We start from the raw sequence: 23,032 nt of genomic DNA on the forward strand, positions 1-23,032 counted from the left end.
GATACATGGCATATGGGGCATCACCCTGGGGCTATGCATTGTGCATGCCGTAAGAGCAACTTCAACGCACCGACCCAAACGGAAGGTTTTTGTCCGTTTGGGTCGGCTGCGGCGTCCGTCCTGTTTATGATTTGGGTCGGCAGTGTGCCCAACGCCGATCCATATTTGCCCGCGTGGCCGGCTTGCCGCCGTTTTCAACAAATACACACACATTTTGCATAGTTTCACAAGTAAACAAAAAATAGCATAGTTTCACAATTAAATAAATACAACATAATTTACAAGCCGAATAAAAATTAAATTGTCTCAAATACATTGTAAAAAAGTTACATCTATTAGTTGCCGACATGAGCCCACATATGCTCAGGTGCTCAACCAAATCATCTTGCAGCTGAATGTGAGTTTTTCAATAACGCATTTGATGATGAAATTGGGTGAACTGTGCAAACTTTGTCGCTCCTCCTCCATGCCCAGGCACAACATTGTCATCCTAAAACTGAAACCCTTGATCGTAAATACGTTCCGGGCGCTCATCCTTTATGGTCATATTGTGCATGATCACACAAGCAGTCATCACCTCCCACAACTTCTTGGTGCTCCAAGTTCTAGCAGGATACTAAACGATGCCCATCGAGATTGCAGAACACCAAAGGCACACTCGACATCCTTCCTAGCACTCTCTTACTCTTGGGCAAATCTTTTCCTCTTCTCTCCGACAGGGTTGGGGATTGTCTTCACAATAGTGGTCCACTGAGATAGTTACCGTCACCTAGGTAGTAACCTTTGTTGTAGTTGTGGTTGTTGATGTTAACATTGACCGGCGGGCTATTGCCTTCGGCAAGCCTTGCAAACACCGGCAAGCGTTGAAGCACGTGGATATCATTGTGCGATCCGGCCATGCCAAAGAAGAAGTGACACATCCAGAGATCTTGTGAGGCCACAAGTATGACAGTGCAAACCCTGACATGGCTCCTATACTGCCCTTGCCAAGTAGAAGTGCAGTTTTTTCCATTCCCAGTGCATGTAGTCTATGCTGCCAAGCATCCCTGGGAAGCCCCTGCTGGCATTGATCGCCAACAAGCGGGTTGTATCTTCAGCAGTCGGCTCTCTCAAGTACTCAGGGCCAAACACTGCAATCACAGCCTTGCCGAATCTGTACACGGACTATAGGCATGTAGACTCACTCATACGGACATACTCATTAATGAGATCACCGAGCACTCCGTATGCAAGCATCCGGATAGCTACAGTGCATTTCTGATAAGATGAGAAGCCAATTTTTCCAAGGGCATCCTCCTTGCACTCAAAATAGTTATTGTATCCGACCACCCCCTCTCGAATACGGTTGAAAACATGCCTAGCCATACGGAAACGCCACCAGAATTGGTGATGTTTGAACAGCGGGCTGGCTGTGTCAAAGTAGTTTTTCCAAAGAACAAAATGGTCGCTCTCTCGATTGCGATTCAATGCCAGAGTGTGCCCTGGGATCGAGCCCCGGAACAACGGCCGCCCCCTATTAAGGTGGTCATGGACCAACACAACGGCCATCATCTCCTCATCATCGGATGAGGAATTGTCGGAGTCACAGAGAAAACTGTGGAAAAAGAACTCGTCGGCGGAGTCGATTTGTACCTTGGGAGCAAACTGTCGAACAACTTGCGGGTGTCGTTGAAGATGCTGGCCGGTGAGGAGAAGCGCGCCTCCCCTGGACCACGTAGCTGACCTAGCGGCGTCAGGCGAGCGCGGTGGCATCGGACGAAGGTGAAGGAAATATGCCCTAGAGGCAAAGTTGTTATTTATATTTCCTTATATCATGATAAATGTTTATTATTCATGCTAGAATTGTATTAACCGGAAACTTAGTACATGTGTGAATACATAGACAAAACAGAGTGTCCCTAGTATGCCTCTACTTGACTAGCTCGTTAATCAAAGATGGTTATGTTTCCTGACCATGGACATGTGTTGTCATTTGATGAACGTGATCACATCATTAGAGAATGATGTGATGGACAAGAGCCATCCGTTAGCTTAGCATAATGATCGTTTAGTTTTATTGCTATTGCTTTCTTCATGACTTATACATGTTCCTCTGACTATTAGATTATGCAACTCCCGAATACCGGAGGAACACCTTATGTGCTATCAAACGTCACAACGTAACTGGGTGATTATAAATATGGTCTATAGGTGTCTCCGAAGGTGTTTGTTGGGTTGGCATAGATCAAGATTAGGATTTATCACTCCGTGTATCGGAGAGGTATCTCTGGGCCCTCTCGGTAATGCACATCACTATAAGCCTTGCAAGCAATGTGACTAATGAGTTAGTTGCGGGATGTTGCATTACGGAACGAGTAAAGAGACTTGCCGGTAACGAGATTGAACTAGGTATGATGATACCGACGATCGAATCTCGGGCAAGTAACATACCGATGACAAAGGGAACAACGTATGTTGTTATGCGGTTTGACCGATAAAGGTCTTCGTAGAATATGTAGGAGCCAATATGAGCATCCAGGTTCCGCTATTGGTTATTGACCGGAGATGTGTCTCGGTGATGTCTACATAGTTCATGAACCCGTAGGGTCCGCACGCTTAACGTTCGATGACGATTTGTATTATGAGTTATGTGTTTTGGTGACCTAAGGTTGTTCGGAGTCCCGAATGAGATCACGGACATGACGAGGAGTCTCGAAATGGTAGAGAGGTAAAGATTGATATATTGGAAGGTTATATACGGACACCGAAATGGTTCCGATAAGGTTCGGGGATTTTTTGGAGTACCGGGAGGCTACCGGAACCCCCCGGGAAAGTTAATGGGCCTCATGGGCCATAGTGAAGAGAGGGAGAAGGGCCATAGGAGGTGGCGCGCGCCTCCCCCCTGCCCAAACCGAATTGGACAAGGGGTGGGGGCGCCCCCCTTTCCTTCTCCTCTCCCTCATTCCCTCCTACCCCCTCTTGGAATAGGAAAGGGATTCCAACTAGGATTGGGAATCCTAGTTGGACTCCCCCTTGGCGCGCCCCCTCATGGCCGCCTGCCTCCTCCCTCTCCTCCTTTATATACGTGACCAGGGAGCACCCCAAACACACAACAGTTGTTTCTTAGCCGTGTGCGGTGCCCCCTCCACAGTTTACCGCCTCGGTCATAGCGTCATAGTGCTTAGGTGAAGCCCTGCGCGGATCACATCACCAACACCGTCGCCACGCCGTCGTGCTGATGGAACTCTCCCTCGATCCTCTACTGGATCAAGAGCTCAAGGGACGTCATCGAGCTGAACGTGTGCTGAACACGGAGGTGCCGTACGTTCGGTACTTGGATCGGTTGGATCGTGAAGACGTTCGACTACATCAACCGCATTAACTAAACGCTTCCGCTTTCGGTCTACGAGGGTGCGTGGACACACTCTCCCATCTCGTTGCTATGCATCTCCTAGATAGATCTTGCATGATCGTAGGAATTTTTTTGAATTACTACGTTCCCCAACAGTGGCATCAGAGCCAGGTCTATGCGTGGATGATATGCACGAGTAGAACACAAAGAGTTGTGGGCGATAATAGTCATACTTCTTACCACCAACGTCTTACTTTGATTCGGCAGTATTGTTGGATGAAGCGGCCCAGACCAACATTACATGACCGCGTTCATGAGACTGGTTCTACCGACGTGCTTCGCACACAGGTGGCTGGCGGGTGTCTGTTTCTCCAATTTTAGTTGAATCAAGTTTGACTACGGCAGGTCCTTGTTGAAGGTTAAAACAACACACTTGATGAAACATCGTTGTGGTTTTGATGTGTAGGTAAGAACGGTTCTTGCTAGAAGCCCGTAGCAGCCACGTAAAACTTGCAACAACAAAGTAGAGGATGTCTAACTTGTTTTTGCAGGGCATGTTGTGATGTGATATAGTCAAGAGATGATGTGATATAATTTATTGTATGAGATGATCATGTTTTGTAAAAGTTATCGGCAACTGGTAGGAGCCTTATGGTTGTCGCTTTATTGTATGAAATGCAATCGCCATGTAATTGCTTTACTTTACCACTAAGCGGTAGCGATAGTCGTAGAAGCAATAGTTGGCGAGACGACAACGACGCTACGATGGAGATCAAGGTGTCAAGCCGGTGACGATGGAGATCATGACGGTGCTTTGGAGATGGAGATCAAAGGCACAAGATGATGATGGCCATATCATGTCACATTTTTTGATTGCATGTGATGTTTATATTTTATGCATCTTATTTTGCTTAGTACGGAGGTAGCATTATAAGATGATCCCTCACTAAATTTCAAGGTATAAGTGTTCTCCCTGAGTATGCACCGTTGCTACAGTTCGTCGTGCCGAGACACCACATGATGATCGAGTGTGATAAGCTCTAAGTTCACATACAACGGGTGCAAGCCAGTTTTGCATGTGCAGAATACTCGGGTTAAACTTGACAAGCCTAGCATATGCAGATATGGCCTCGGAACACTGAGACCGAAAGGTCGAACGTGAATCATATAGTAGATATGATCAACATAGAGATGTTCATCATTGAAAACTACTCCATCTCACGTGATGATCGGACATGGTTTAGTTGATATGGATCACATGATCATTTAGATGACTAGAGGGATGTCTATCTAAGTGGGAGTTCTTAAGTAATATGATTAATTGAACTTTAATTTATCATGAACTTAGTACCTGATATTTTTGCATATCTATGTTGTTGTAGATCAATGGCCCGTGCTACCGTTCCCTTGAATTCCAATGCGTTCCTAGCTAAGTTGAAAGATGATGGTAGCAACTACACGGAATGGGTCCGTAACTTGAGGATTATCCTCATTGCTGCATAGAAGAATTACGTCCTAGAAGCACCGCTAGGTGCAAGACCCGCTGCAGGAGCAACTCCAGACGTTATGAACGTCTGGCAGAGCAAAGCTGATGACTACTCGATAGTTCAGTGTGCCATGCTTTACGGCTTAGAATCGGGACTTCTAACACTTTTTGAACGTCATGGAGCATATGAGATGTTCCAAGAGTTGAAGTTAATATTGTTGGTAATATGCCCTAGAGGCAATAATAAAGTGGTTATTATTATATTTCCTTGTTCATGATAATTGTGTGTTGTTCATGCTATAATTGTATTAACCGGAAACCGTAATACATGTGTGAATACATAGACCGTAATATGTCCCTAGTAAGCCTCTAGTTGACTAGCTCGTTGATCAATAGATGGTTGTGGTTTCCTGACCATGGACATTGGATGTCGTTGATAACGGGATCACATCATTAGGAGAATGATGTGATGGACAAGACCCAATCCTAAGCATAGCACAAGATCGTGTAGTTCGTTTTGCTAGAGCTTTTCTAATGTCAAGTATCATTTCCTTAGACCATGAGATTGTGCAACTCCCGGATACCGTACGAATGCTTTGGGTGTACCAAACGTCACAACGTAACTGGGTGGCTATAAAGGTGCACTAAAGGTGTCTTCGAAAGTGTTTGTTGGGTTGGCACGAATCGAGACTGGGATTTGTCACTTCGTATGACGGAGAGGTATCTCTGGGCCCAGTCGGTAATGCATCATCATAATGATCTCAATGTGACTAAGGAGTTAGCGACGAGATCATGCGTTACGGAACGAGTAAAGAGACTTGCCGATAACGAGATTGAACGAGGTATGAGGATACCGACGATCGAATCTCGGGCAAGTAACATACCGATAGACAAATGGAATTGTATACGGGATTGATTGAATCCCCGACATCGTGGTTCATCCGATGAGATCATCGTGGAACATGTGGGAGCCAACATGGGTATCCAGATCCCGCTGTTGGTTATTGGCCGTAGAGATGTCTCGGTCATGTCTGCATGGTTCCCGAACCCGTAGGGTCACTACAAAAAAATACACTTCCGTGATGATACATGTTTGTCACAGTAGGTCACATTTTCTGTCATGCATGTACATCCCTGACAAATTTATGATAGAATCAAGATAGTCATACCTGTGCTGTCGTAGAAGTGTTCCATGACATTACCAAAATTATCATCACGGAAGTGTCCACTTCCATGACGATAAATCGCGCGCCACAGAAGTGCTTTCGTCAAGGGTGACCGACACGTGGCATCCACCATAACAGAACGTCGTTAAGCTATCGGGTCCGGTTTTGGATCCGATAACCCGTTAACAGCCCCGACCAATGGGGATTTTCCACGTGTAAAATCATCATTGGCTGGAGGAAACACGTGTCGGCTCACCGTTGGGTCAGATGTCATCCATTCATTAGACCCAAAGCGCCTATGAAACGTCGACACGTGACACGGTCCAACAGAGGCCCATTCCTGTGAAAAGGTCGGCCCATTTGACTTGGTCAAAAGGTGGCGGGCCGGCCCACGGCAAGCCTGTGAACGGCCTGTTCGCATATAGCCCATTTACAGCCCGCTAACCCAGGGCCCATTTACGGCCTATCCGAATTAGGCCGAGTAGCGTCATCTGGGCCGTCCAATATAATTCCAGCCCGTTTTAACTTCCGGCCCATGTATGCCCCATGATGTCTTTCGGCCCATATGAGGCCCTTATTACTCTCGGCCCATTAACGACCCGAGGTAAAACTGGCCCGTAATGAACAGTGTATCACTTTATACCCATTAACGGCACGTGGTGAAACTGGGCCGTAATGAACAGTGTATCACTTTATACCCATTAACGGCCCATTATTCCGTTGGGCCGTTTCCAGCCCATGTTATCTTTCGGCCTTCTCGGGGCCCATTTATTCTTGGGCTCATTTCCACATTCGTTTACTTACAACCCGTTACTGTCATTTTCTGCTTGTGGGCCAAATTCCGCCCTTGATTACAGTCGGCCCGTTTGTGGCCCATTAATACGTTGGGTCGTTTTCATAGCGTCATCAAAATACGGCCGATTAACGACGACCCGTTATGGTCGGTCCATGAACGGACGATTTCAACTCTAGCCCATTTACGGCCTTAATGTGGTCTGTTATTGGCCCATGTTTGGCCAACCGATCATACGGCCCGTAGAAGGCCCATTGATGGTACGACCCATAGAAGGTCCATTGTGTCTACGGCCCGTATAAGGCCCATTGTTTCTATGCCACATAGAAGGCCCATTGTTTCTACGGTCCTTAGAAGGCCCATTGTTTCTACGGCCCGTAGGAGGCCCATGTTAACTACAGCCGGTGGGCATCAAAGTTCGCCACCAGTGCATATATAGGGAACACCCTACACTATACAAAAATGGCTTGCTATTTTCTTCAGCCGGTGGCTGCACGTTAAGAACAAATTTTGTATCGCACAAAACAAATTACAACTATAAAACAAAAGGAAGGTTGGCATAAAAGTTAACAGTCTAGCAGATAAATGCACCACCAAAAGTTCAGAAGCTCAGTTCATTTGACCTGACTGTTATGTTTTCATTTTGTATTGTCCGATGGAGCACCATAACCTTCGCCTTTAGTTCTCCTAGGCTCCTGAACAACATAGCAAATGTCTGGTAGTCTGGTTTCAAAACCATGCATATCTTGACAACATCGAACAATGTCTCTCCTTGTTTCACAAAGGGTCTCTGTTAGGGAATGGACTTGTGTCTGGAGCGCAGATACAACATTATTTTGAGCTTGCATATCTTGATCATGAGGCAGCTTGGACGAGATTGCCTTAACAACCAATCAAGTATAATGCAGGAACGTGCTTTTGGCACTGTTAGTGGACAGGTACTGACCCACTGTAGCAAGAGCTGACATTGCAGTTATAGTTGCCTCGCCACCTTCAGAAGGTGGCGGTTCCACCATTTTTTCCATAGCTCACTGAAAAGTTGAGGTTTTACATTAGTAGTACCAGAACAGAAGATATTAAGGAGGCACCAAAACTAAGCAAAATAGCTTTGGTCTATATACAGAACTTATTCTGGTGAACCCATGTAAAATAATAGTTGTATTTTATCGCAAAGTACATAATAAAACCAGGTTCCAAACATATGACCATGTACCATCGCTAATGTATTGTCTATTTCTTCACATTGTATTGAGGGCTAAGGATAAAGAGACGAAGTTTATAATACGGTAAGCATAGTATGCCATTATTCATATCACAAAACAACTGAGAACAGACAAACAGGCAATTGTAACGTTGTGTGGGCAAGTCCAGCACGGAACTAGATTACAGGTCAAGATCAAAGGAACATCACTCCTCTCTTTTAAACCTTGTAAGGTGCAATGATACGCTAAGACAATTGTGTATAAAATTGAAAAGAGTAATAGACATTGGCTGCGAACCATGCAGTTCAAGGCACAAGTCAGAGTAAGTAGTAGTTAAAAGGCATGAGGATTAAGGACTTACAACAGCGGCTTGGACTGGTGTAGTCATGCCCTTCTTCTTGCTGGTGTGACAGTCCTTGAAGATTTCCACAGCATTTGGTTCAGGTACTTTTTGGTCCTTGCGGGCTTTCCTCTGCATTTGGAACAAGTCAATATAGATCTGATAATATGGTACAACGAAAAGAGTGAAACAATAGCTAATTACAAGATCCTCGCAGTGTGCAATATAGCTACGAGATCCTATCGTCTGTTGGAATTTCACTTTTGTACGGTTGGCCTTGTTCTTTGAACATTTCACCTACAAGAAGATAGATTTGTGTGGCACATGTGTAAATAGGACTTCAAGATGTGATCTGATCACATATATATAATGTACCTGATACTTCGGATCGGACCAGTGTTTCACGAGGCCTCTCCAGTCTTCATCAGATATATTTTCCACTCGAGATGTTTGGGCAAGTTCACTGTTAGCCTTGCCTTCAAAGTGAGTTTTCCTCAAGTTATACCGATACTATCGCAGAGCAGACTTGAAAACATGGGTGCAAGCTTGTCTGGTTGCATCATCTTGGCTATCCAACTTGAACCTCATCTGTTGAAAATTATGGGAGTCTCATTATCAGCAACCTAGAAAGTATTGGACAGAGCAAGACGATATTACTAGTTTCCATACATAACCATACTTACAGATAAATGGTCGAGGAAGGTGTTGAACTGGGTTTCGTCTTTGTCATTCCTATACTGAATCCATGTCGGGAGGATACGTACATGACACCTAACAACAACCGCTGCCTCTGGTACTAACTTGGCAGACTCTGTAGCATCACGTGGCCTTTTTGAACCTGCCTCAAAACGGATCTCCATTCTTCCTCCTCTAGATTTAGTTAACCTATCGAGCATTATCCCTGATGTTTGTTTCCTCTTGCGCCTAGGTGCTAGTACAACAACAAACATAGGAAGTGTTAGTGCACATCAAACTGTGAGACTACATATAAAGAAGCATGCAACTGTAACTTGACTCCAGCAACTACCTTCTTGCTGTTGAAGCTCACAAAGTTCATCTGATCTTGCCAACTCATCTTGTGTCAAGAGTGCTTCGAAAGTAGTGTCAGGTGGCAAGGGAGCTTGGGAACGTGCTGCTAGCTGAGTTGACTAATGAGTAAATCGTGCAGCTGGTGGTACTGTGGAAGGTGTTGCAACAACTAGGGTTGTCTCTACTTGTTTGGTGGCAGCTATTTGTTTCTGCTTGGCTTGTTCGGCAGCTCGTTTAGCACGGGATACCCTGTCGGCACAATTTTTCACTGGACTTTGACCTTCTATTGCACCATCAGTACCAGCAGAATCTGCAGGATTCTTCCGCTTCCCTTTCCCTGTCGTTTTGTCTTGCTTCCTCTTTCTCTGTGCCATGTTAAGTCAAGCCGACAAGAAAAACGAATAACAATTTAGTTCTTCAGAACAAATTGATGCGTGATACAGACGAACTGAACTTTGATGTTAGACAACCACATGATAGGAGGATGTAATATGTAAGAAAAACAGGACGGCATGAGATAACCAGAACTATGATGTGTAAACTAAGCAGAAGACATTTCACTAAATTAGAAGCAATGTAATGGAAGGTAGACACCATATGAAAGATGCTACAAATATCGCTCTGCCAAGTTAACAGTGTCTCATCATAAATGTCGTTTAAACAAATGTGAAGCAGTACAAGAAATAAATCATATGCAAGATGCAAACAACATCACACTATCAAGTTAAAGGTCTCTCATCATTAGTGCCATTGCATATTCACAACATTGCATATTCACAGCTTATGATGTGTAAACTAAGGAGAAGGAATTTCAACAAATTAGAAGCAATGAAAGCTAGACACCATATGAAAGATGCAATGAATATCACTCTACCAAGTTAAAACTGTCTCGTCATAAGTGCCATTTCAACAAATTAGTAGTACAAGCTAGAAAAGAATGCGAGATGTAACCTATATCACACTCCGAAGTCAAACGTGTCTTATGATAAGTGATTGTTGCAGGTTACACAACAGTAGTAATTTGATGTAAGAACATGGTGTGATAGACAGATATTGTATGTTCTAGAAACAGGAACACTTGTCTTATTCAAGTATAATGTGTAAAGTAAGCAGATGGAATTCAACAAAATTAGAAGCAATACAAGCTAGACATCACACATAACATGCAACCACATATAACAGTGCCAAGTTAGAGGGAGCACCGGTGATGGTGCACTAGGGGAGACGTGCTCATCATAAACACATCTACATTGAGTGTCTATGCATGTGTTGTCTTGGAAATCATCTTGGGGGGTGGAGGAGTAGAAACTGTAGAGGCCCTCCGTTTGGAAGGAGCACCTTTATCCGCTGCCTTGCTAACTTCCTTTCGCTTTCTTGATTTTGAATTGTCAAGTAAAACCGACAAGAAAAAGCAATTAAATTCTCCCTTCAGAACTCATTCATGCATGATACTGACAACCACTACTTTGATGTAAGGCAAACACATGATACCAGGATGGAATATGTACGAATAACAGGACGGCATGGCATGTTCACAACTATGTGTGTAAACTAAGCAGAAACCATTCCAACAAATAAGAAGCAATGCAAGCTAGACACCACATGAAAGATGCAACCAATATGACTCTGCCAAGTTAAAAGCGTCCCATCATAAATGGAATTTCAACAAATTAGAAGCAGCGCATGCTATAAATCATATGAAAGATGCAACTAATATCGCACTGCATATACTAAAGGTGTCTTGTCATATTGATTGATGCGGGATACAAAAAAACAATAGTTTTATGTAAGGACATGCTTAATAGACAGATGTACTATGTACTAAATACAGGAAGGCATGTCACATTAACAGGTATAATGTATAAGCTAAGCAGAATAGCACATGCAGTTTAACCAGATTGGAAGAATTACAATCTAGACACCATATGCAACATGCAACCACATATCACGCTGCCGAGTTAGAGCAAGCACCTGCGATGCTATTGTAGGGGAAATGCGGTAATCAACTACAGAGCTACGTTCACTATCTTCATCTAGCCTTGCTGTTTCTTGAGAATCATGTCGGGAGGCTGACGCTGCATTCTTTAAATGAGGAGTAATCCACTTGCCTGACTGCCTCATCATAAGTGATTAATGAGGGATACACAAGAACATTAGTTTGATGTAAGAACATGGTTAATACACAGATGTACTAGTATGTACCAAAAACAGAAAGGCATGTCATATTCAAAGGTATAATGTGTAAGCTAAGCAGATGCAATTTAACCAAATTGGAAGCAATACAAGCTAGACATCCGGCTGGAGTGGTGAGCATGATCATCTAGGACCTGAGAGCCTGGTGGGAGGCGGGCTGCTTCGCCACCATCGCGGCTTTTTAGTTGGCTTCCAGGTGATGCCTCTCTTTGCTGGGCTTGTCACTGGCTCGGCCAGTGCCCTGACTAGCTATTTGTCTTCTGGTGCTCACGGGATGGTGGTTCATGTAAAAAATATCTTTCCTTATCTTAATAAAGACCGACTTCGGCCTTTCAAATACAAGCTAGACACCATATGGAACATGCAACCACATATGACACCGCGAAGTTAAAGCAAGCACCTGGGATGGTGGTTCATTGCGAGCGAGGTCATCAACGCCAGAGCTATGTTTACCATCTCCATCTGCTGACACTGCACCTATTATAAGGCTAAAACGTGTCTGGCCTATCCACATACGACGCTGGAGCGAGTTCTCTCTTTTCTTTTTTGCTTCTCTCATAGCAGCAGAGTCTGAAATACCTTGCATAAAAACACAATAGTGAGAGTATGGGTGAAGTGTGTGCAGAACTAGTGCACTGTAAAAGTAGCAGATAGCAGGTGGCTGAAAAATAAATGACAGGAGACATATGATAGCTCTACAACATTGCATGGCAAACAAAATTAGATTCTACTTCGTATGATTTTGTAATATATGAGCACAAGAAATGCAGGTACTCCTCCAACACACCACCACATGTGGTCATATCAAGATAACAGTCGACTGAAAATAAATAGGTCAGTCAATTTTTTTAATGAACCGTCTGATCTATAAGGAACGGGCATATGGCCTTCGTCTATCTCCCGCCAGTCACTGTTGATGATCTTTCTCGAACCGCCAGCGACCACCGGCCCAGACCCCTGCCTCCGCCGCCCCGCCCTCCCTTCGACCTCACACTACCGCCGTGCTTGGCAGCGCCCCTAGGCCATCCCTTTAATCCCGGCCGACCTCCAGATCGGGCGCCAGTAGCTCTAGGCCCCACACGCCCCTAAGATACACACCGAGGCGCTGCTTCCCCAGCATAATAGGCGGACTAGCGCCTGTTACGCCGGGGAATGCTTCCGTTAATTGGGAATCAACTGACCAGGAATTGAAATTCAGGGGGGCGACGGACCTCTAGCTAAGGTGAAATAGTATATGAGGAGAAACCTTGTGCATCACGAGTTACTAGGAACATCTAGTATCAAGAAGAAGCGGTCAACTAGTGTCTTCTGTGGGATGAATACCGTGCAAGAAGACACGTAAGATTTGCACGAATAAGGAAAGATGAGTACCATTTTTGGTTGCCGGTGTGGTCGCCTCCACATGTCGCGCCGATCTTCTTCTTTTTGCCGGGGAAACCGATGTTCTGGAGGAGGGTGCAGGCTTGGACGAACCCATTGCCAAATTGTTGACTGTGTTGCCGTGGCCGAATGTCGGCGGAGGGGAAGCAGATCCGAGGCGGCGAAGGACGGCGTAGCAGGAACAGCTCTGGTGCGGTGGAGGGTGGCAAAGTTGGAGCGGCAGCGGTGAGGCGCAGGACGGCGTGGTTGAACTAGCTCGGGTACGGACGGCTCGGCCTCGGCTTCAACTACTAGCCGTGGAGGGCGTTACGGTTGAGGTTGCGGTGGACGACGACATCGGGGTATTGGCTCCGGCGTGATGGAGGAGGGTGGCGGTTGATGGGTGGAATGGGGTGGCGGACGGAGGACGTCAGGGTTTCGCGGTTGATGGAGAGGTAGTTTTTGCACCCACGGAGTACGAATGGGGAATCGGACGGGTGGGCGGGGGGGGGGGGGAGGGGGAGAACCATGTTTTGGTCTGGGACACGCTTGTTTTTGGCTTTTTTGAACAGAAGATGGGACGCACTTGTTTGAAATTTGGGGAAAGTACAAACTTTGCCCCCCTCTTAAATTTCGGACCTACTACGGGTCGGGGGTAGGATGGTAATCCCAGGTGTCCCAAATAGTGGGCGGGGGCGATTTCGGCCACGCGCATGTGTGCTGAGGCGGCCATTGTGTATGCATGTTTTTCGGAGGCGGTTGCATGGCGTCTAGATGAAGCTACAAACCTACCCCGGTTTAGACCTTTGGACGTCGGGCCGGTAGGTTTCACGGGTCGGAGTTATTAGAAAAGTAATTTCCTTGTGCTACCAAACATTGGTCTCACGCGGTTTCAGGCGAGTAGAGGCTCTTTTGGCGCTTCGTTCGAAATTTTGAAACACAAGCATTCACATTTAGAGTACTCTTGAACTTTGAGGATTGACCTAAATAGACAATGTTAAATTTGACCTTGTATGTTTGAAAACCTCATTAAATTATCCACTTCTTTTTGAAATTTTTACACTTGAAAATCCTATAACTACGATTATTTTGGAATGGAGGAGCTAAATTTGAATCTATTTTTTACACGACTACATATGCTATTATGTACAAAATCAGAGCAAAGATTGGTGCCCCCATAATTTAGGTATGATTTACAAATGCCATGATATCAAATTCAAATAATTGAATGGATTCGTGTTGAATTCGATTTTTTAAACCACCTTAAGTTGAATTCAAATGTATGCTAGTTCATAGGTAGCTATTTATAATGTTCATTGTGTAACTTTCGTATGTATAATGTGCTTTACACACACAACATGAACTATACTCACGTTTATATTCGATTGCTAAAGCGATGCATTGTCTGGAGTTCAAAATACTAACTATGTGGATCAATTGTGTCGAATAATAACATAGACATGCTCAAATTCGATAGAATCTAGATGTCTGATGGATCAATGACCGTTCCTTACGCGAATTGCAAATATCATGATCCCATCCTAATATTTGGATACAATTTATATCTTTAATCAATGTGTACAACAGTCTTGTACGTGTAGTTTCACTCTCCATCAGTGGTCTGTCGCACATGCTCACACACTCTCTCCCGAGGTGTCTTTCTCGCACACATGCTCTCGATATAACCCTCCCTCCCTCTCGTAACCATTTACGGCTGTTTTCACTAACCTTTATCACAAGCACTCTTCCTCTCGCAAGAATACACACGCACAATCCCCATCGACCCTTTCTATACATAGACCTGCCTACGTGTCTCCTGTACGCACATTATCTTTAGGCCTGTCTCTCACGCATTGTCTCACACCTCTCTTCCTAATCGACAAGTATGATTCTAGTAGAGCATTCTGTACGATGCCCCTTAAAGTTAGGTTGGATGAATAGTAATATCGAAGATAAAGGGGTTACCTTAGTCCGAGAAGCTAGGGTTACAAATCCTAGCCGGCTTTGTCAGTGGACATAGAGCCCTTCACAATTATGCTATCTTTGTCTTGTACGACTAGTCATACATGGGTCTCCCTAAATGCGTCACGGGCCGACCAATGTGGCGCGGGACGAAACCGAACGAAGGGCCTCACCTCGACCCACCGGACCTCACGCGGTGACACACCCTCTTCCCCCATGTCTCGTTATCTTCTCACACCCACACATACCAACACAGACACCACGCACAAAAATATATTCTCCTGGTGCCTCTATCCACTCCCCCCTTGCATATACACACTCAAGGGAATCTCTCGCCGTGACGTCATATTCGTCTCTCTCTCTCTAGACCACTCTCATTTCTCGTGCTATCTCTCCCACGCCCCCACCGGCCCCTCTATCCATGCCTCTCTCGAATACATAATACACACACATACCTCTCTAGGCCCTGCCAAATGCATCAACTACACATTCACACATGTTACATCACGTACCCCATTGATCTAAAAGGCCCTCTCTTCACGTTTATTTTGCATACAACATTCATTTTGAATAAAGTGTGGCCAAAAAAATATTCTAGAATTTCTACATATATACAACATTACAAAGTTATATGGAGGAGTATGAACGCTTGCATTGCATGGTGCCCACAATGATATTTATTCCGCACTGTGAATTTGTATATTTTTATACTATATATAAAGTTAGTCATAATAAAGAGAAACGAAGAGCATCTCTCTCTCCATCGCATACCCCCCCTCTACGCCCCTTTCACGTATGCACACAAACTATCTCCAGGTCCTCTAAAAGTAAGCCCCCAGCACATTCACGCATGTTTCATCTCTCTCTCACGATATATACAGTGACGATCATTGTATTTGAAGCGAAAGCACGATACGTACATTGGACTTCAGAATCCACTCATTACGGTCACCATTTATGTTTTGTGGTTATTATACAGTCACGGGCTCACCGTACAACTCTGTATTTGCTCAAGACACGACTAGTTGACCAGTTAAATGCTCCACGCGGCACCTCTAGTGTTGCATCACATTATCTCACTACCATTGGGCCCACCTGTCGGCTTGTATCTACTCTACATCTACACTCTTATAAAATACTAGAAAGATGCCCATGCGTTGCACGGAACATCAAGATGCATTTGTATGAGTAGTTTATCTTGTGGGAGAAAAGGGTGAACAAGGGAAGGCCTTATTTGCAAGTGTGGAGAGGGGTGTGGGTATCTTTTTGCAAAGTTGCCATAGTTTCCTTCCTATCCGTCAGATATAGATCGGACGGCCTATATTGCAGGATGGCAGGCACACGATCATCACCGACTATGCTTTTTATAAGAGTAGGGATAAAATACACTCTTATAAAAAACAGAGTTGGTGATGATGGTGTGCCTGCCATCCTGCAATATAGGCCGTCCGATTTATATCTGACGGATAGGAAAGAAACTATGACAATTTTAAATGGGCCGGCCCAACTGAAGGCCCACTAGATTTTGCGGACCATAATGGGCCGGCCCAGCTAAAGGCCCACGAGATTTTGTGGGCCATAATGGGCTGGCCCAGCTAAAGGCCCACAAGATTTTGCGGGCCATAATGGGCCGGCCCAGGTAAAGGCCCACAAGATTCTTGCGGATCATAATGGGTCGGCCCAGCTAAAGGCCCATGAGATTTCGCCGACATTAATGGGCCCGCCCAGCTATAGGCCCACAAGATTTTGAGGACCCTAGTAGGCCGGCCCATTAACTGGCTGCCATGTTTTGGGCCAAATGCCGGCCCATATTTGATCCGGTCCATTAATGGCCTGCCACGCTCCGGGCCTAATAGTGGCCCATATGAGATCCGGCCCGTTAAAAGCCTACCACGTTCTGGGCCAAATTACGGCCCAGATCAGGTCCGACCCTTTAAGAGGCTTTGGGCTCAATTATGGCCCATATCAGATTCGGCCCGTCAACTAGACACTATGCTTTTGGGCCCACTTGCGAAAGGCCCACTTAGTAATTCGGCCTGATATTAGTTTTGGCCTGTTAAGGGCACGTTTAACATTTCGGCCCTATATTAATTTCGGCCTGTTAAAAGCCCGTCATATAGTTGGGCCTAACTACGGCCCGGTTTGCATCCGGCCTGCTCGCAGCCGATATCTGATTGGGCCAAACAAGGATCGAGACAATTTTGGCCTGTTAAAAGCCCGGGATTTGATTCGCACAATCATGGGCCGGGGTTCATTTCAGGCTGCTGCCGGCCCGTGAGCTGTTCGACACGTTTCAGGCCCAACCTACATCGTGATTGCATGACGGCCCGATTATGTACCGTAATTTTACGGTTTGGCCGGTTTACTGCGAAGACAGGATATATATACAGTAAAATAACTGCAGCATCGTGAATAAGAAAAAACCTAGACTATACAGTAAAGAAATTACGTCATATTACATCCACTGGACATCAAAGTTCGCCACTATGATAATAAAGCACAAGCAGACAACAGATTACATACACTGGGCATCAAAGATCGCCACCAGTGCAAATAAACACGCCGACAAAATAATATACAAAACCAACAGCACTTCAATAGAGTTCAAGAAAGGTTAGCCCTGCTGGGGAGCTGCAGCGCAAGCAGCTGAGCAAGATGATGAAACTTCGCTTGTTCAACACTTATATCTTCCTCACTCTGAAAGATAAACAAGCAGACAGATGACAGGTTTTGCACATAAAAGTATCAGTGCTGACAATTCATCACATTTCTTACTGATGAATAAAGTGTCACAGTTTAAAATTTCATTAACACAATATGGTATTGTTCAGGTCAAGACATGGCAGGAAATGACATTGTGAAGGAGTTGGCAGCTTCACGACACCACTGGATTACAGATCAAGAACTCATAAGTATCAATGGTTAGTGTGCTGTAAATTTATACCATTTCAGATTGGCAAATAAAGAGATGGTTTAAATAATAGTAGAATGATATGACATTGTTCATAGTTAAGACATTGCAGAATATGACATTGTGCTGTAGTGGGTAGGTTCACCACACCACTGGATTACGGATGAAGAACAGAAGCATACATGCAGTGCAAAAGAAGATCACTTGCTCTGTATAGTTTAATTTACATGGTATGAAGAAGGAACTTGGTTGTACAACTGAAAACTTAATTGAGAAAGGACAAACTTTTGTTTATGAACTACATAATAAACTTTAAACAAGCAATTTGATGCAAACACCAAAAATAAACAGCTGTTGCAGTCATGCGTAACCAAATATATACAACAAAGTTTGAAGGCTTGAGATGGACAAACTTACATTATTGGTGAAGACAGGCTCTATAAAGGCCTTGTCCATGCTGATGGGGGGCGGGAATTCAAGAAGTTTACCACAGAATCTTCTTCAAAAGCATTGCCTTTATTCTACATTTTGTTAAGAGTAAATATAGATGTGATAATATACGAAAAATGGAGAATATTTAAGATAAGATGAAGAGTGATGCTACATAACCAAGTAGCTATAAATGTAAGTGCAGCGATACAGGCAAAAGGTACAGCCAAGAGCAATGCACAACTAAACCTCTTCAGTACCAACCTTACGGTAAGAGTAAATATAGATCTGATGTGTAGAAAATGGAGGGCAAAGGAAAATAAGCTGGAGAGTGATGGTACATGAACAACTACCTGTCATTATAAGTACACTAATAAAGGACAACATGTACTTACAAGAACAATGCAGAGCTAAAAAAAACATTGGCATTGGATATATTCTACACTAATGTAACCATTCATACAGATCAGATAATTTGGAGCGAACAATTGATAAGCAAGCTATCATGCATACTGCTGTCACATAATGAACCAGGTATGTATGCAAGTACAGTGATACAGGACAACATGTACTAACAAGAGCAAAGCAGCGGGCAGCATATTTGCGATATCCTGTCGTTCTTGTCAAACCGGAATTCTTCTTCGAGCAGATTTCCTGCAAAAAAGATCCGTAAGGCACATGCGGAAAAGTAGAAGTTCAAATTGTCATGTGATTTCATAGACAGTACCTCATCCTGGGAACAAGACCAGTGCATAACAAGGTTTTTCCATTCAATGTCTTCTAAATTTAGCACAGGAGACTTCACCAGAAATTCGTTTATAGACTTGCCATCAAAGTGTGATTTCCTCAGGTAACACCGATACTGCTGCAATGCTTCCTTGAAAAGCACAAGCAAGCTTTTCTCATCATGACTATCCAGATTGACCCTCGCCTAGTTACAACAATGTAATGTAAATCATTGATGTGTTAAATCAGCAGAAAACAGGAAAATAATAACCATGAATAATAGCACTTACACGTAAGTTGGACAGGAAGATGTGAAAATGGTGTTTGTCTTCACAATAATCTTCCCATGATGGGAATATATGCACGTAGTCCCTAACAACATTGAAAGCATTGTCTTTTAAACTGGGAATAAATGGAATGGGGTTCCAATCTGCAGGAATTGGCCGTCTCTGCAGTTGGGATAGGTTTTCGGCCGGTGGACTTGCTGTACTTTTTGCTGGAGTGGGATTTTTCTGTGGTACAGCTCGTGCTATGGCAAATGAAATCGGTATACCTTTTGCTGGAGTGCAGGTCCTGTGTGGTGGGGCTAGTGGTGTGGCCAGTGAAGTATGGGTACAGTCTGCTGGAGTCGGTCCTACGTTTTGTGTCACTGGTTGTACAACCAATATAAGTGGGGTGATGTCTGATTTCTCCGGCACCACCACGTTTTTCAAGGACTTTGCTGGTGCTCCTTCAGGTTCGGCAATCACCCTCTTCCTTTTTGACGTCTGATGCACAAGAACAGCATTTGAGTGGAAAAACATGGTATGATGGCAGATGGAATATGTATTGATAATGGATGGGCATGGCATCTCGACATATATGATGAGTAAACTAAGCAGATGGCGGTGCAACAAAGTAGAAGAAATGCAAGACAACATATGCAAGATACCCGCAATCAATAAAACATTGCCAAATTAGAATAGGCACCTTGATGGGTGAACAGGACAGGCCATCTGCCTTTGACTCCTCGAGGTTAGAATAGTCATTAGGATCATATTCTGAACAAGAATCAACAAGTGGGGAGCGTATGAGTTTCATTGCATCCAGAATGGCACTCAATGCCTTGGTGCCAATTTTGTAAGTCATTGCAGTGTTTAGCTTCAAGCGTGGACTGCTGCTAGTGCGACACAAAGCAGCTACACAGATCATAGTGTAGATATAACGGGAAAACCTTAAGCATCAGAGTAAAATCAGCAAAGTTGAACTTGCTGGAATATATGTGCTAGTATTGCCGGTACGGCTAGAAAGGCTTCGGATAGCAGCTCTCTTCAAGTGAAGGTGCGGTACTGTTAATATCAGTGTAACTCTCAAAGGCGACACAGCTCCCCGCATTTCCTTGCTATTCTTATAGGATTCAAGTGGGCAGGCCACTACAAATCCTATTCCTATGTTTACAAGATCCTACGAATCAAAGAGGCTCAAAGTGTCCATCACAACTGACCGTATAGACCTCTACACTGCAAATGTCCCTGCTCATGTTCAGTACAAGGAACATACTGTACTACTATCATACTCCCTCCGTTCCAAAATATAAGTCTTGGTAGAGATTTCCACTATGGATCACATACAGATGTATCCAGATGCATTTTAGAGTGTAGATTCACTCATTTTGCTCCATATGTAGTCCATGGTGGAATCTATACAAAGACTTGTATTTAGGAACGGAGAGAGTACATATTAAAGAAGAACGGAAGAGGAACATGGTAAAGAAGAGCAAGCAGATTTTGGATAATAAAATGTTGGTTGCGCAGTGCCCACACATGATGAACCAGAGCGCATTAAGAATGCAACTCCCAGCTGTCTCTCGACCATTTCAGGCGGTTGGATGAAGATCCTACGTCTCCTAACCCTTCTTCTTCCTCGTCTCTGATTCTTCCCATACAGAACACCGCACGGGCCGCCGGCCGGACCACCGGCCCCCACCACCTGTGTTCCTCCGCCACCCCCACCCCCACCCCCGCCCCCACCCCCACCCGCGTCGAGGTTTCTTCGTTCGGCGAGGCCCCACAACCACCCGAGCCCCTTCGATCGCACTGGCGAACTCCGGCGAGCTCTGAAAAATCGACTGACCCAATTTTGAAATTTAGTCTACTGTGATTTAACTAGTGTGGAATATAAAAGGGGAAAACCATAAGTATTGGGAGTATAGTGTTGAGCGTGCCATGGCAGATCTGAAGGTGCAAACCGGACAAAGGCAACTTCGCAACCAAGACAAGAAATCAGAGTAAAGCAGTGGCGGTCTATTTTCTTGCTGCGATAAATAAGTTGAGCAGATACGAAAGAGTACCGCCTCTGGTGCGGCGCCGTGTACGCATCTGCTGAGAATTTGACGGTGCTGCGGTAGTGATGGCTGTCGGCGGCGTGGAAGCAGATCTAGGAGGGTACACGATGGCGGCGGGGCGCGGTGGACGAGACGGTCGTAGGAGCGGCGCCGGCAATGTGGAGGACGGCGGGGATGAAGCGAGAGGGCGGGATGCAAGTATCCCGGTCCGAAGCCCTGGATGAGAGAGGTCGATCTCTTGTAATGGACGGCGGCGTCGGGGTATCAGCTCCGACATGGTGGAGGAGGACGGCGGTGGATGGGGTGGCGGACGGCGGCGGACGGAGGAGGGTGGGGCGGAAAGGGTGTTTTGGCGCCCACGGAGTACGAATGGGGAAAAGGGACGTAGAGAGGAAGGGGGGAACCATGTATTCAGGGCGCGCTTGTCTCAAATGCGAGGAAATTTACAAACTTAGCCCCCGTTTCAAATTTCTACTACATCACAACAACATTAGTCGGTTGGGGATAGGACGGTAATCTCGCATACACCGAATATTTGGCGACGAGAGTTTGTTTTTGGCACCCACCGTGTATGAATATGAATCGGGGAGGGAGTCGATTTCGGCCGAGGACACACTGTGTTTTGGCGCCCACCGTGTATGAATCCGGGTGAGAGGCGGTTACGTCACGTTTGGGTGAAATTACAAACCTACCCCTATCGAAACATATAGAAATCCAGCAGATAGGCTTTGCGTGGCAGGGATAGGCAGTAGTGATTTCCATCTCGCAGATTTTGGTTTCGGGGAGTTACTGCGACTTTCCCCGCTTCGTTCAAATTTTGCAGAGTGCATGTTTACCTTGCCAACTCAATTCGAATCCCGTTTGTATTCTATTTGTTTTTCGGGCGGGATCTATTTTCAATTGGAATTACATTCTATATACATCATTTTTTATATATACTTTCAAAAGCACAACAAAGAATTCTGCTCCTTTATATGTATAACATGATTTACAAATACAACGATCTCGAAATCTTAAGGTTGAATTCAAAAAAAATTAACCAAATTATGTTCTACTAAAATGTATGGATCAGTAATATCTACATATTAAATAACATAGATGTGCGTGAATTCATATGAGTATGCATGTTTGATAGATCAATTTTGGTTCGAGTATGGATTACATGTATCATCATCTCGAATTCAAATATTTGAATCCCTTTTTTGTTCACTCCTTTCACGCCCATCTCTCTCGCATGCATGCTCCTTCAGGTAGCTATCACTCTCTTTTCTCCAGCTCACCCGCACGCTCACTTCATGTTTCTCCTATCCTCGCAAACATGGTCTCTCGACGTCTCCCTTGAGAAGTGTCACACTCTCCCTATCATTATACATTACACGGTTTTCATTATCTGTCACGTCTCTACTGTTCTCTGGTATCACTCGGTACCTAAGCTTTCTTTTTCACCACCACACACACAGTCTCCACTCGTCTTTCACTTTGTCTTTCTCTCTATGGGATTCTCTCACACACCCTATATGTCTCTACATATGACTCATACCACTAAAATTACTCTCTCTCTCTCTCTCTCCTGTAGACACAACATTTGTTGCGGTCTCCTTTTCGTCTCCATCCCAGACTGACATTATTCATTTGTTTACCGATCAGACAACCCCGACTACCGTCTCCTCTCTCTCTCACAGACACACACACAACTCCTGCTTCCACTCCCCTTCCCGACTACCGTCTCTCTCTCTCACACACAAAACTCTCGCTTTCGCACCCCGACTCGTATTTCTCTCA

Source organism: Aegilops tauschii, chromosome 4, assembly GCF_002575655.3.
Source record: "Aegilops tauschii subsp. strangulata cultivar AL8/78 chromosome 4, Aet v6.0, whole genome shotgun sequence".
Lineage (NCBI taxonomy): Eukaryota > Viridiplantae > Streptophyta > Magnoliopsida > Poales > Poaceae > Aegilops > Aegilops tauschii.